This window comes from Mustela erminea, chromosome 4 (assembly GCF_009829155.1).
Source record: "Mustela erminea isolate mMusErm1 chromosome 4, mMusErm1.Pri, whole genome shotgun sequence".
Lineage (NCBI taxonomy): Eukaryota > Metazoa > Chordata > Mammalia > Carnivora > Mustelidae > Mustela > Mustela erminea.
This window is the reverse complement of record NC_045617.1, coordinates 100,831,950-100,844,173: the sequence shown is the minus strand read 5'-3', so window position 1 is coordinate 100,844,173 and position 12,224 is coordinate 100,831,950. Positions and strand designations below refer to the sequence as shown.

Below are 12,224 nucleotides of genomic sequence, written 5' to 3'. Positions count from 1 at the left end.
ACTAGGAAAATGGGTAAAATAACGGTACTGACTGCAAAGGGACTAAATGAGATAAAAGCCCTCAACTCTGTATCAGCCATAAAGATTGCTAAAATAGGTAATAATGAAAGATGACTTCAAATACTTCCATTTTGATCTCAGTGAGTACTTTGTAATTGATTAAATTCTTCTTCCCAGCTTATCTTTTAACTCAAGCAAAAGACCCTTCAGGCAAAGCATCCTGTGATGGTAACTGAAATTACCCCTCAAGCAATGAGGACTGCCCTGAGCCAGTGACACCCCTCATGATTGACCCCAAGACAGTTATGGACCTGACCTTTCTTACCCACCTGCAGGTACCCACTGGCCTTTGTCCCACATTTTCCTTATATAAACCTGGAGATATTTTCAGCACTTTGGAGACAGTCTTTGAGGAGCTAGTCCACTGTCTCCCTGGTGGTGGCCTCACAGAAATAAACTCCTTAATCATTTCCCTACCACTACTGTCTCTGCCTTTGGACTTTGTCAGCAGCGAGTGGCCAAACCTGGTCTGTTTGGGAACTTGGAGCCAGGCACTCTTGCACCCCACACCCTGGTTATAGCAATATAGAGGAGAATTTTACTTAATAATATGGTTGGAGCACCAAGGGGCTCAGTCCTTAAGCATCTGGCTTCAGCTCAGGTCATGATCCCAGGGTTCTGGAACTGAGCCCTGCACTGGGCTCCCTGATCAGCAGGAAGCCTGCTTCTCTGTCTCCCACTCCCCCTGCTTTTGTTCCCTCCCTCCCTCTGTCAAATAAATAAGTAAAATCTTTAAAAATAATGATAGTGATAATAATATGGTTCTATTTTTCTCTTACTTTCTTAATGAGTATCCTCTTTCTGTATGTAATCAAGCAAAGGGCATATTTCTGAAAGAATCTTATAATGTGTAATAAGCTGGGCTCCAGGGCACCCTTGCCAAAATTCTAATATGATATTCATTTTGCCTGCTGAAAAGATCTGTGATGCCCAGAAACCTGCTAATATTGTCTGGAGGGAGGGAGATGGTTAAAAAAAAGTGTTTATCATATGACAAGGAGCTGCCTCATATCCTCAGTTCCTAAGTCAGCCTTCACAATTCAGCTTCATTTTTTTTTATTATGTTCAGTTAGCCACTATATAGTACATTATTAGTTTTTGATGTAGTGTTCATTGTTTACGTGTAACACCCAGTGCTCCACACAATACCGGCCTTCCTTAATACCCACCACCAGGTTACCCCATCCCACACCCCTCCCCTCTCAAACCCTCAGTTTGTCTCCCAGAGTCCATAGTCTCATGGTTCCTCTGCTTCTCTGATTCCCACCCCCATCAGTTTTACCCCCCTTCCCCTATGGTCAGTTTCATTTTTTTTTTTTTTTCCAAGAGAGAGAGAGCATGCACACAAGCAGGCATAGCTAAAGGTGGGGGTGCAGAGGGAAAGGGAGAGAGAACCTTAAGCAGGCTGCATGGATCTCACCATCCATGACCTGTGATCATGACCTGAGCTGAAATTAACAGTCAGACACTCGGGACGCCTGGGTGGCTCAGTGGGTTAAGCCTCTGCCTTTGGCTCGGGTCATGATCTCCGGGTCCTGGGATCGAGTCCCACATCGGGCTCTCTGCTCAGCAGGGAACCTGCTTCCTCCTCTCTCTGTCTGCCTCTGCTCTGCGTATTGTGATCTCTGTCAAATAAATAAAGTCTTTAAAAAAAAAAAAAAAAGAGTCAGACACTCAATCAGTCAACTGAGCCACTCAGACCCAGCCCCTCAGTTTCATTGTTTTGAGGTGACATAAAGAATATTCTATATACTCATTCTCAAATGCAAAACAAACAAAAAGCCAAGAAGCCAAAAGCCACCTCCAGTAGTTTTGATAGCATGCAAAAATGTTTATTTTTTTTAAAGATTTTATTTATTCATTCGACAGAGAGAGATCACAAGTAGGCAGAGAGGCAGGCAGAGAGAGAGGGGGAAGGAGGATCCCCACTGAGCAGAGAGCCCGATGAGAGCTCGATCCCAGGACCCTGGGATCATGACCTGAGCAGAAGGCAGAGGCTTTATCCCACTGAGCCACCCAGGTGCCCCAAAAATGCGCATATTATGATGCTCTATGGAAAGCAAGCAGGCTACCAAACTATGTAACAGCAGAATTATAATTAAAGAAAATTCATCCAAAAACAAAAGTAAAAACATATACATAAAAATGAAAGTGGCTGCCTTGGAGAGGCGGTTTTATGGGTGACTTCTTAAAACTACTTTACTCTTTTCTGTGTTGACCAAATGTTTACCCATACATATGTACTATTTTGCTTTGGGAAAAAAGGAATTTTTAAGAGAATTATTCTAATAGTTATTTTTTACTTTTGAATATCCTCTTCTTCTTCCATTCATGTATTAAGTTGACGGTCATAGGTAATTCAAAATGCTGCATATAAAAGAGTTTAATAATTCTAACAGAGCAACATATGAACAAGTGCAGAATATGAGAAACTAAAGCTATATGGATTCAGGGCCCAAGAAGGAAAAAAGTAAAATAAAAGTAACTGCATACACTTAATGAGGACTGAGTAAGTAGTTCACTGATGGTGCAGTGCCTTCCCTAACTCCCCGGGGCTAGGAACAAAGGCATTGCAAGGAGCGCCCATAGCAATTTCTGCACATATTATCACTTTCCATGCACTATTTAAATGCATTATTCCCCACCTTCTTCACTATAAACTCTGTGATGGTGGAGATTATCTTTGTTTAGCACAATTATTAATGCTTAGTACATAACTGTTACATAACAAGCTAATAATATACTGCTTTAATAACAGCATAATAGAATGAGGGCTGATTAAATATGATAAGCCCAACAAATCCTAAAGTATAATTTTTTTAAATGGTAATATCCAGGCAGAACTTTTTAAGACTGAAGCACATAGCTGTTTCTATTAAATGGAGGTTAGTTTTTTGATAATACAAACTATTACCCATTGAAAAGGGCTTTTAAAAGACTAATTACAAAACCACTGAGCACTGCAAAAGTAATTAGATAAATCCATAGATCTCTATCAAAAATAAACATAAATACCAATTTCAAATTTGTACTTTGTGAAAAAGATAGACTTGTTATCAAGTGTCCTTTGGAAATTCTCCCTAAGAACTGTATTTTGAAATGTTTAATTATGTTCAAATCAGTCTGAAAATCGTTTCTGTGTATTTAAATTAATCTTCATGAAACAAAGTTCTAAGTCTTCTTTTTTAACACAGTGATACAAATTAGCCGTAAAATAGGACTTAGTTTTCCTCTGTTTTTGATATTTGTTCTATCATTATATGAATTCATTTCACCAGGAAGAAAGGACTCACTAGGTGTTTAAATGGATTATAATTACAGATATTTAGTATGCCATTAAGGTGAAATTAGAGTAAACTATATATTCCAGAGGAGTACTGAGAAGTTTCAAAGTCTATATTTTCCAACGTGGTAAAACTGAGCAGTGTGAAGCTTAAATTTATCTATCACGTCATCCAGATGCAAATCCAGACAGATTCTAGTTTCAAGAAGTATGGAGATCTCTCTACCCTAAAGGTAGGAAAACTTGCAACAAGATCAGAATCTTTTATTTTTTTTTCCCTCCCCTTGAGAGTCCTACAGTCCTAGAAGAAATGATTCTGAAGACAGACTACTGTTACTGACAATGGTACCTGAATATCATTGCTTGGGATACTGGTTTGTAGGTCAAAAGGCTAAGAATTTCCTTCAAATGCCATCAAAGCTACTTATTTTTCTGCCATCTGGGCTTGGACTTGGGAACTTGACTCAGCTGTACTTTCACTCTTCTCGGTCAGTATTCCTCCTAGGGTAACGTCATCCAGTCTTACAAGAGGAAATACTCTATATCTGCGGATCATTTGAACATCTTCAGATGTTCAGATGTGACTGCTCCCCTTGGCTCCAGACTCATCTATCGGCCTGGTTTCTGAACACCTTCCCTGGTTTACTTTCTTTGCACTGAATATGCCAAGTTAATTCCCGTTTTAGGATCTTTGCACTAGTCATTCCAACAGTCTGGAATTATCTTTCTTTTCATTCCTATCTTACTCATGTGGCACCTCCTTAGGGAGGTCAAGAACCTACCCTCTCTGCTATGCTTAACTCTATTACCTGGTTTTATTTAACTTCTAGCACTTATAATTATGTAAAAATAATCAAGACATTTATTTGCCATTGGCTGTGTCCTCCTCACTAAAATGCACGTTGATCAAAGGCCACCAAGCTGTTTATTCTAATTTATCTGTGCCACTGTCATATCGGGTATTCCTTGAGTATCACTGCTGTCTTAGAGAAGGCCTATTGTCTTACATCTTAAGTATGCTGGGATCTATGTTCTACTCTCCCTCACTTGTCATCACAAAGGGGAAATAACTAGGGGTCTCCCTATTTCCTTACTTGTTTGTCTGTCATAACACCCATCCATGATGCCCTGATTACCACAGGAAGTGGGTTCAGGATCTTTCAACCTCAGCTTTTAAACCTCTGTAGAATAGAAAACAAGGACTTGATATATTTAGATGAGAGCACAAGGGCCCCGCTGAGCAAAATGTTGAATGTGTCTCATATGCCCTCTTGTCCCAGCTTCTGAGTCTACTTAAGACAACAGAAAGCCAATCTGGGCACACACTGACATTTACAGAACAGGTGCTGTAGGAAAACATCATGAATATGTGCTCCCGATGAACAATGAAAATGGCTTTCCAAATACTGGTAACAAAAACAGTGTGCTTCATCTATGAAAAAGTGAAAGTTTACAAACAAAAGGTCTGAAGAAAATGTGTTTTCCTTATACGCCTTGGGAATGTCAATCAAAACTCAGTGTTGGAAGTATTTAGAGGCAATAAAAAAATCTTGGGACTATTAAAAAGTAGAGAAGTGGGGCATCTGGGTGGCTCAGTTAAGCATCCGACTCTTGATTTCAGCTCAGATCATGATCTCAGGGTCCTGAGATCGAGCCCAGCGCAGTGCTCCAATTCTGCCTGACCCTTTTCCTCTGCTCCTCCCCTCACTCCCGCTTGTGTGCAAGCTCTCTCTTCAAAATAAACAAAAATCTTTAAAAAAAGAAATTAAAATAGAGGTTTAAAACAAATAATATTTAGAAACTGTGCAAGGAGACAAGTTTATTTAGTTAACGTGCCAAAAAATATTTAGTATTAATAATATACCTAGCCCAGAAAGATTTTAATTTGTATAATTTGATTTGTATAAAGAGCCATATAAGTAAACAGAACGAGTAAAGCAATTCCAAAGTCTATTTCTCTCAAGATTCACTTTTAATTAAGCCTGCTTAGATAGCTCTATCACAGATGAAATTAAGTGCTTCTTTTTTTATTTTCCCTCAGGAATTCCCCCAAAAAATCTAATTGGAAAACTAGCCCGTCCTAGTTTAGACCTCGTATGGTTTCCTTCATTGGCCGCTCTCACTTCACATACAGAAGTTAAGCAAAAAGATATAAATACATTTTTTTTAATGTGTAAAATGCTGTTGATTTGTAAAGGTGGATTTCTAGGTCTTGTGGATCCTGCGTGAACAGTGTTCCCACTCCTGTGCTACATTCCTGTGACAGTGGTTCTATCCTGGGAAACTGTAATGACTTGAGTGAAGGCTCAGGCTTCTAAAGTTTTAGTTATGGTTCTCTAAACCAGACCCAGGCCAGAAACTGCACCTGGCAGCTCTTCCATTTCACTCCCATTTGTCTGTAAGGCCCACTTCAGTATAACTGTGACAGAGAAGGGAGACGATACCCCAAATAAAGATACCACTATGCTGAGATATGAAAATTAAACATAATAATTAGTTTCTTTAACCCAAGTAATTCATGATTTTATCAAGTCATTTATTCTATGTATAATACATGAACACACACTTAATTACAATGTTCATAGGCTCCTGTCCCAACTTTTGCATAACTATGTTTTGGGTCCTACGGTCTTAGAAAGATTTTAATTTTCTTTAGTGTCATTTTCTTACTGAGATTTTTTTAAAACAAAGTTTCAATTATATGTATTAGTAGTACCCTACTTAGTTTTTTTTTGACCTTTGGACTTTTCTACATTAGACACTGACACTAAAAAGTACCTTTCCTGTGATGAATCCAGTTTTCAACCCATCAGTTAACAAATATTTCAACTTACTGCACAGAGGATGTGGGCATGTCAATATCCAGTTTGAAAAACACCATTATCCTTCTTTTTTACTATCTTATTTGCACCCTTATTTGAATATCTTCTTGAAACTTCAATCTATTTTATAAGTTTTAGGAAAATGGAAAAATGAGTCTTGATGTTAGTAAAATGTTTATCTAATAAGTTGAGTATAATAGAGGTAAAGATAGAAATTATTGAACATGCCAAAAAAGGCAAATCTTGAGTTTTAATCAGATGATCACTGTACACATGTTCTATTGTGAAGGTAAAGAACATGTTTTGTAAAAGATTTTATTTACTTATTTGACAGAGAGACGGAGAGTGAGTCAAAGAGTGAGAGCACAAGCAGGGGGGGCAGCAGAGGGAGAGAGAGAGAGAGAGAGGAGCAAGCTCCCCACTGAGCAGGGAGACCAACATAGGGCTCCATCCCAGAACTCCAGGACCATGACACGAGCTGAAAGCAGACGCTTAACCCTGTGCCATTCAGACGCCCTAAAGAACATTTTTTAAAACATATAAAATGTCAGAAGTGTATTGTTGAATAGTGTCTCTAATATTTGAAAGTGTAAATGGCAATTTTATTTATATTTTAACTCTTACAGAACAAAACTACTTCTGCAATATGTTATTTGATTTTCATATCATTTGAATTTTATAGACTTTTAGGAACCTAAAATGTACCAAAATAGAAAACTGCACTGATATTGAGAGATGACAGACCGAAATAAAGGCAAATAGGTGAACAGATGGAGAAACAGCCAAATAAACAGAAGTAGGGAACGGGCAAAAAGGAAAAAAAAAAAAAAAAATGATGAGAGGTGAGCCAGAAAATGAAGATGAGCCTAAGGAGGAAAAGGGACAAGGAAAGGAGGGAAGAAGGGAAGACAGAGGAAAAGAAAGAAAAGGAAGAGAAGCATGAACAAAGAAGCCAGAAACCATAAGATACTACAAAAGATCAGAGGGACAGTAAGAGAGGACGGAAGGAAGAGATGGAGGAAAGGCAGGCATGAACCTGTAGCAAGCAGAGAGTCACGGGGGGCCATGGTCACCAGTTCCTTACTCAAGAACAACTCGGCTTGATTTTGCCCTTCTCTAACAAATAATCAGAAATCACATTTACTCAAGAAAAAGACAATTCTTTTAACACATCAGGAAACAGCTGCTGAATGAGTCAGAGGAGACTAAGCAGTTGGAGCAATGTACTGTTAAGAATGGAGCCATCGCTGCCTACGTGTGGGAAAAAGGACCGTCCGGACAAACGCTCCGCTGGGTGACTCTAACCGCAGCCACTGAGGTGGAAGATGCCACTTTTTAGTGCTCTGGAAACTACCGTTTCTTCCCCCAAGTGAGTCATGTTTATACAATCAGAGCGACAACTTGACAATCAATAGAGAACTAAAACCCTTTGAAATGAAACTTTGACAAAACAAGTGAAAATAATGAACTGCCCAGTGATACGATGGGGAGACATCAGTTAACATTATTTTACCATACTCTCCATACAAAGCGATCACAGAGAATCTCAGAGAAGGATGGGACATATGGGACATGCCACTGAAAAACCAGAGAGACCAGCAGAGTTTAGGTACTTTGTCTAAAATCCCGACTGAGTCAGGTCTGCTAATGTTCAACTTCACAAATGATTAAAGGACATACAGAATATCTGCTGGGACCTCTAGAGAATATGAAGGAAATATTAAGTAAGTCGACCAGATTCATTAATTTCTGTTTGCACTTAGAAAAGTTATTAGGTCCCCAACTATAAGCTTCCTGAGATGCAGGAACAGTCTCTTGCTGGCTCTCTTCCTACCCAGAGTGGAACACATTGCTCAGCACAAAACAGTCAACACATGCCTGTTTAACGAATGCATAGAGTGTAAAAGCAAAAAGTTATAACTTATAGATCTCAGTACTGCATAACTTCTGTGTAAACTCTTCAAAATCAGCCACTGCCAGCATCATGGAGATGACACCTGGCCCATGCCAGTTCTCAAGAGGCTGACTACCACGACCTTACCTTCCCCAGAGATGGGTGCAGTCTGCAAACGACTTGCTACAAAGCCCAAAAGATAAAAGTCATGTGCCTTTAGGGGACATCTGGCCTAACTCCTAAGGACAGTAAGAAAATAAAACAAAATTACAAACTGAGGAGTAATTAGATGTCCCCAGAGGAAAAGGTTCCTCCTATCAGCTATGATCACATGATTCAAACACTTCCCAACACAGATGTCCCCAATGGGTGAATAGTCCTTGTGCTTGAATCGCCTCTCCAATCCAGTCTCATCTTCCTCACAGCACCATAGCTGCTGAAAACATCATCTGTCTCCCTGAGGCCCCACCCTGACCTCCTGTATATGTAAGCCTCCCAGCTCCTGAATAAACCCTCCTTCCCAATTCTGGAGCCAACTTGCTTCCACTCCATTTCACCTCCACATGAGGTGGAGCCTTTCGTCTGAAGCCCAACACTTGCCCAGTTCCTGTGTCAGCAGCCCACAGTACTCAGTTTCCAAGGATTAGTAGTACTAATCACCCCCCCACCCCCTGAACTCTACTTCACCCTTGGGGGCTTGGATAGACACCATAAAACGATGCTAATGCCCAATGGCCTGCCTCAGTAAGAAGGAAGCTCTAGCTAAAGGCTCCAGCACATTTTCTCAGAGAAATGTTGATGGATTTAATTTTTGGTGGAGCTTAGGCGCTATGTACATAAACTTTAGTCCACAGTATCTTAAAATCTATAGTCATACTCCGAGCACCATTTTTGGGGTGGTGGGGAGACTGTATTCTGACTTTTAAGTAATAAACTCACCAACAAAACTCTAAAATACATTTCACTTCCAGATTAGAAATAATTAAACAAAAATATATTTCAAAATTACCAGTAACATTGTGTTTAACAGACTCTGAATTGTGAAACATCCTTAGAACACTCATATTTTACAAGTTACAGAAGGACAGATATGCAAACTTACCCAACTAGCTAAACAAGGACAGCTTGTAATTTTACAAATAATTAGTTAAATTAAACTAAGTGGGACCTTTTCAAAAGCTCTCAGCCAACCAGATAATGTTACAGAAGAGGCCTGTTTTACTGGGATCACACTTTCACACACAAGATTCTCAAGACTTAAACTATAATGTTACATCTTGGAAACTCATTATTGTATAATGTAATCAAACAGGAAACCGGTAGATGAGTGGCTGCGGGATAAGTCATAGTCAAGAAAATACTCAGTGTATGAACCTCCACCATAAACTATAAGGGGATATGGTAGCAGAAGATTTAATAGCAAGAATTATAAAATTAACCTATCCCAAAAGAGGTTAGTTATAGTTAAAGCAATAATCTCCAGAGAGTAATCACAAAGACATCACTGAGTCAGCACCAGAGGTGTGGTTTGTCTCCGTCTATGCAATCCCTTTCAGCAACTGTTCAATAATAGGTAAAGCTTCCCACAATAAGTTCTGAGCATCTGTGGTCTAGAATGTGCAAGCTTTAAAAGCAGGATCCACCCAGCCCCTCAGGCAGGCTCTGCAAGGTGAAGCCAGCCCTCTTTAATAGGTGTGTACAACCCTATGTGCCCTAAACCCAAAAGCCAGGGGGTGGAATTTGAAACTGGAAGGTGTGGGGGCTGCCATCATCTTGGGAACCGCCATGATCCTGAGAAACAAAACAAAGACGGACCCCAACCCCCACTAAATGCTGTTTCACATCCTTCTCATTCTTTAGTTATTTTGAAAAACCAACCCAACAAACAAACAAACAAAAAACCAGCTTTCTCTTCTAAGGCTCTTTCATCACTGTTCCCTTGTCCTATTTCTTGTCAGGACTGATTCAGCCTCAGTCATAGATTTCCCTGGGGCTCTTGCGCTGGTTGGGGATGAGAAAGGGAAAGAGGGGCGGTACCTGCCAGTAAGTAAAGGGGCAAAATATGTAGCAAGTGAGAATCTGGAAATGAGTTGCTGGGCCATCTTGGTCTACACCGTTGACTATTTGCAGCCAGCATGGCTTTTTCTTTGTGTTCTGGCCTTCTCAGAGTTCTCCACTTCTGGGTCAGAAACCCTAGAACCTAGAATCTCATCACTGCATGCAGTCAGGACGAAATCTTATGTTCCCACAGCCTCCTCCCTATAAAGCACCATTGTTTCTTTATATGGTCATGAATGCAACTAACACATGGACATTCTCCGCCTCCTCACACACCTTCTAGAGGTAATGTGTCTCCCAGCGTGTTACAAAGAATAGGCCCAAAGTCTCCAAGTACCTTTCCAGAAGCTATCTGCTCTAGGCACACTGTCCCTTTAGAGCAGTGGTTCTCAAAATCTGGAATGTACCAAAATCACCAAGCAACCCAACCAAGGACACAGACCCAGGCCAACTGGAGTTTTGAAAGCACAGGTTTCAACTCATCTGTGGACAGAAGCCCATTGGATACAAACAGGAGAAGAGATTTTGTTAAGAATAACTTTGCCTTCCCTTCCCAGTTCCACTCCCCACTCAAAATCTAAAGAACACATGCCCTTCTGCAGGCTTGCTGCCCCCCCCACCTTCGCTACTTGGGCCTCCACCCCCCCACCCCCGCCTGACCACACTACCCCCTGCCTTTACTTCCTCCCACAAGGCTCTTCCCAGACCCTTCCCACCTCTCCCTCCACAGGAGTGCGCGACGGACTTCTTGGGGACAGAGAAAACAAATGCCATGTTCAGGCTGGGCGGCGCCCGTTCCTGGGGGAACCCGAACCCTCCCCTCCCGAGACCTAACTTTTCAAACTTCCCTACGCGCTCTTAGCCACGCGACAATGAAAGAAAGTTGACCAATCAGAGGAACCCGACCTCTGCACCGCGGCGAACTGCCGACCCCGCGCCGGCTTCCCAGGGGTGATTCCCATCCCTACCCCCCGCCACCGGGCCGACCCAAGGTGGGTGCAGCCTCGGGACCCCACCGCATCCCGCTCGCGCGCCCGCCAGTCTCCCGCCCACCGAAGCCGGGGAGGGCAGCCCGGAGCCCCACTTACGGCCAGGAGCGCCCCCGAGCCGCGCGCCGCCGCGCCCGCCACCGAACGTTTGCCGCCCAGGAAGCCGCGAGGCGGAGGGAGGGGAGGGAAGTTACCTGCAGAGCGTCAGGTTGGCGGAGGGAAGCCGACTCCCGCCCGGACCGCGCCTCCCCCGGCCTGGGTGCAGAGCCCAGTGAGGGCGGGTGCGGGGACGAGTTGCAACAAGTCCCAAGCGGTGCCACACCAAACCTCGCGCAACCAAAAAGCGCTCGCTACCTGTCTGAACTCAGAAACCCAACCCTCTCGCAACCCAGCCCTCTCCCAGCAAAGTATAAAGCCTTCCTTCCCGGTCCGCCCTCGAGGCTCCGGGGCGATTACAAGTCCCGACACCTGGGCCACGGCGAGCAGAAATCCAGAAGGACCACAGCGCACACCTGGGAAGGGGGTGGACCTCTGAGAAGCCGGGCTGTGCTGTCCTTCCTAGGCTCTGGAATGCGTGGGGCGGGGGGAGAAGGGGTCTCGGGGTTACAGGGGGGACGTGGGGGAGGAGGTGGTACCACCCTCGGGAGAGTGGGGCGGATTCAGCGTGCAGGAGATAATTCCACTCAGCAGCCAGCAATGCAGACCCCTACCCAACAGCCTGAATGTTTCCAGGCTTGGGAAACCGCAGGGGTGGAAAGGTGGTAGAAACACTGCTTGTGCACTTACCTTTTTATGTGAAAGAGAAATTCTAAACATCATCAAAGATTTGGTATCGACTTCGGATGACCCTGGTTGCTAACTTGAGATGAAAGATACTACTGTTTACAGTAGGAATACCTGCGTCAAAAGCAGGTCATTCTAGGTGGGATACTGTGTAACAAACTAAAGGGGGAATAGCGGCATTATCATTTGGTTTTAACATAAAATAATTACAGCAATTAATAAAATTTATTTTAAAAACGTGTCTACATCTCAATAAATCTCTTAAGAATGTTTCTAATAATTGTATAATCATATAGTCTTCAAAATATAGCTACTTGCAGCAAACGTTAAAAATT

At 42.3% G+C, this 12,224-nt stretch overlaps 1 protein-coding gene across 3 annotated transcripts in view; it reads right to left on the bottom strand.

The window, feature by feature from the left end:
* FAM83B (family with sequence similarity 83 member B) overlaps positions 1-11,475 on the bottom strand; it is an 81,336-nt gene extending 69,861 nt beyond the window's left edge. Inside the window, exon 1 of one of the 3 annotated variants that reach the window (XM_032340287.1) lies at positions 11,301-11,475. The gene's annotated coding sequence lies outside the window, so the exon portion shown is untranslated. Of the gene's footprint in view, positions 1-10,833; positions 11,172-11,205; positions 11,274-11,300 lie in introns of those variants that run through there. The other 2 variants (XM_032340286.1, XM_032340289.1) reach the window with 2 other exon arrangements.
* Between the last annotated feature and the right edge of the window lie 749 nt (positions 11,476-12,224).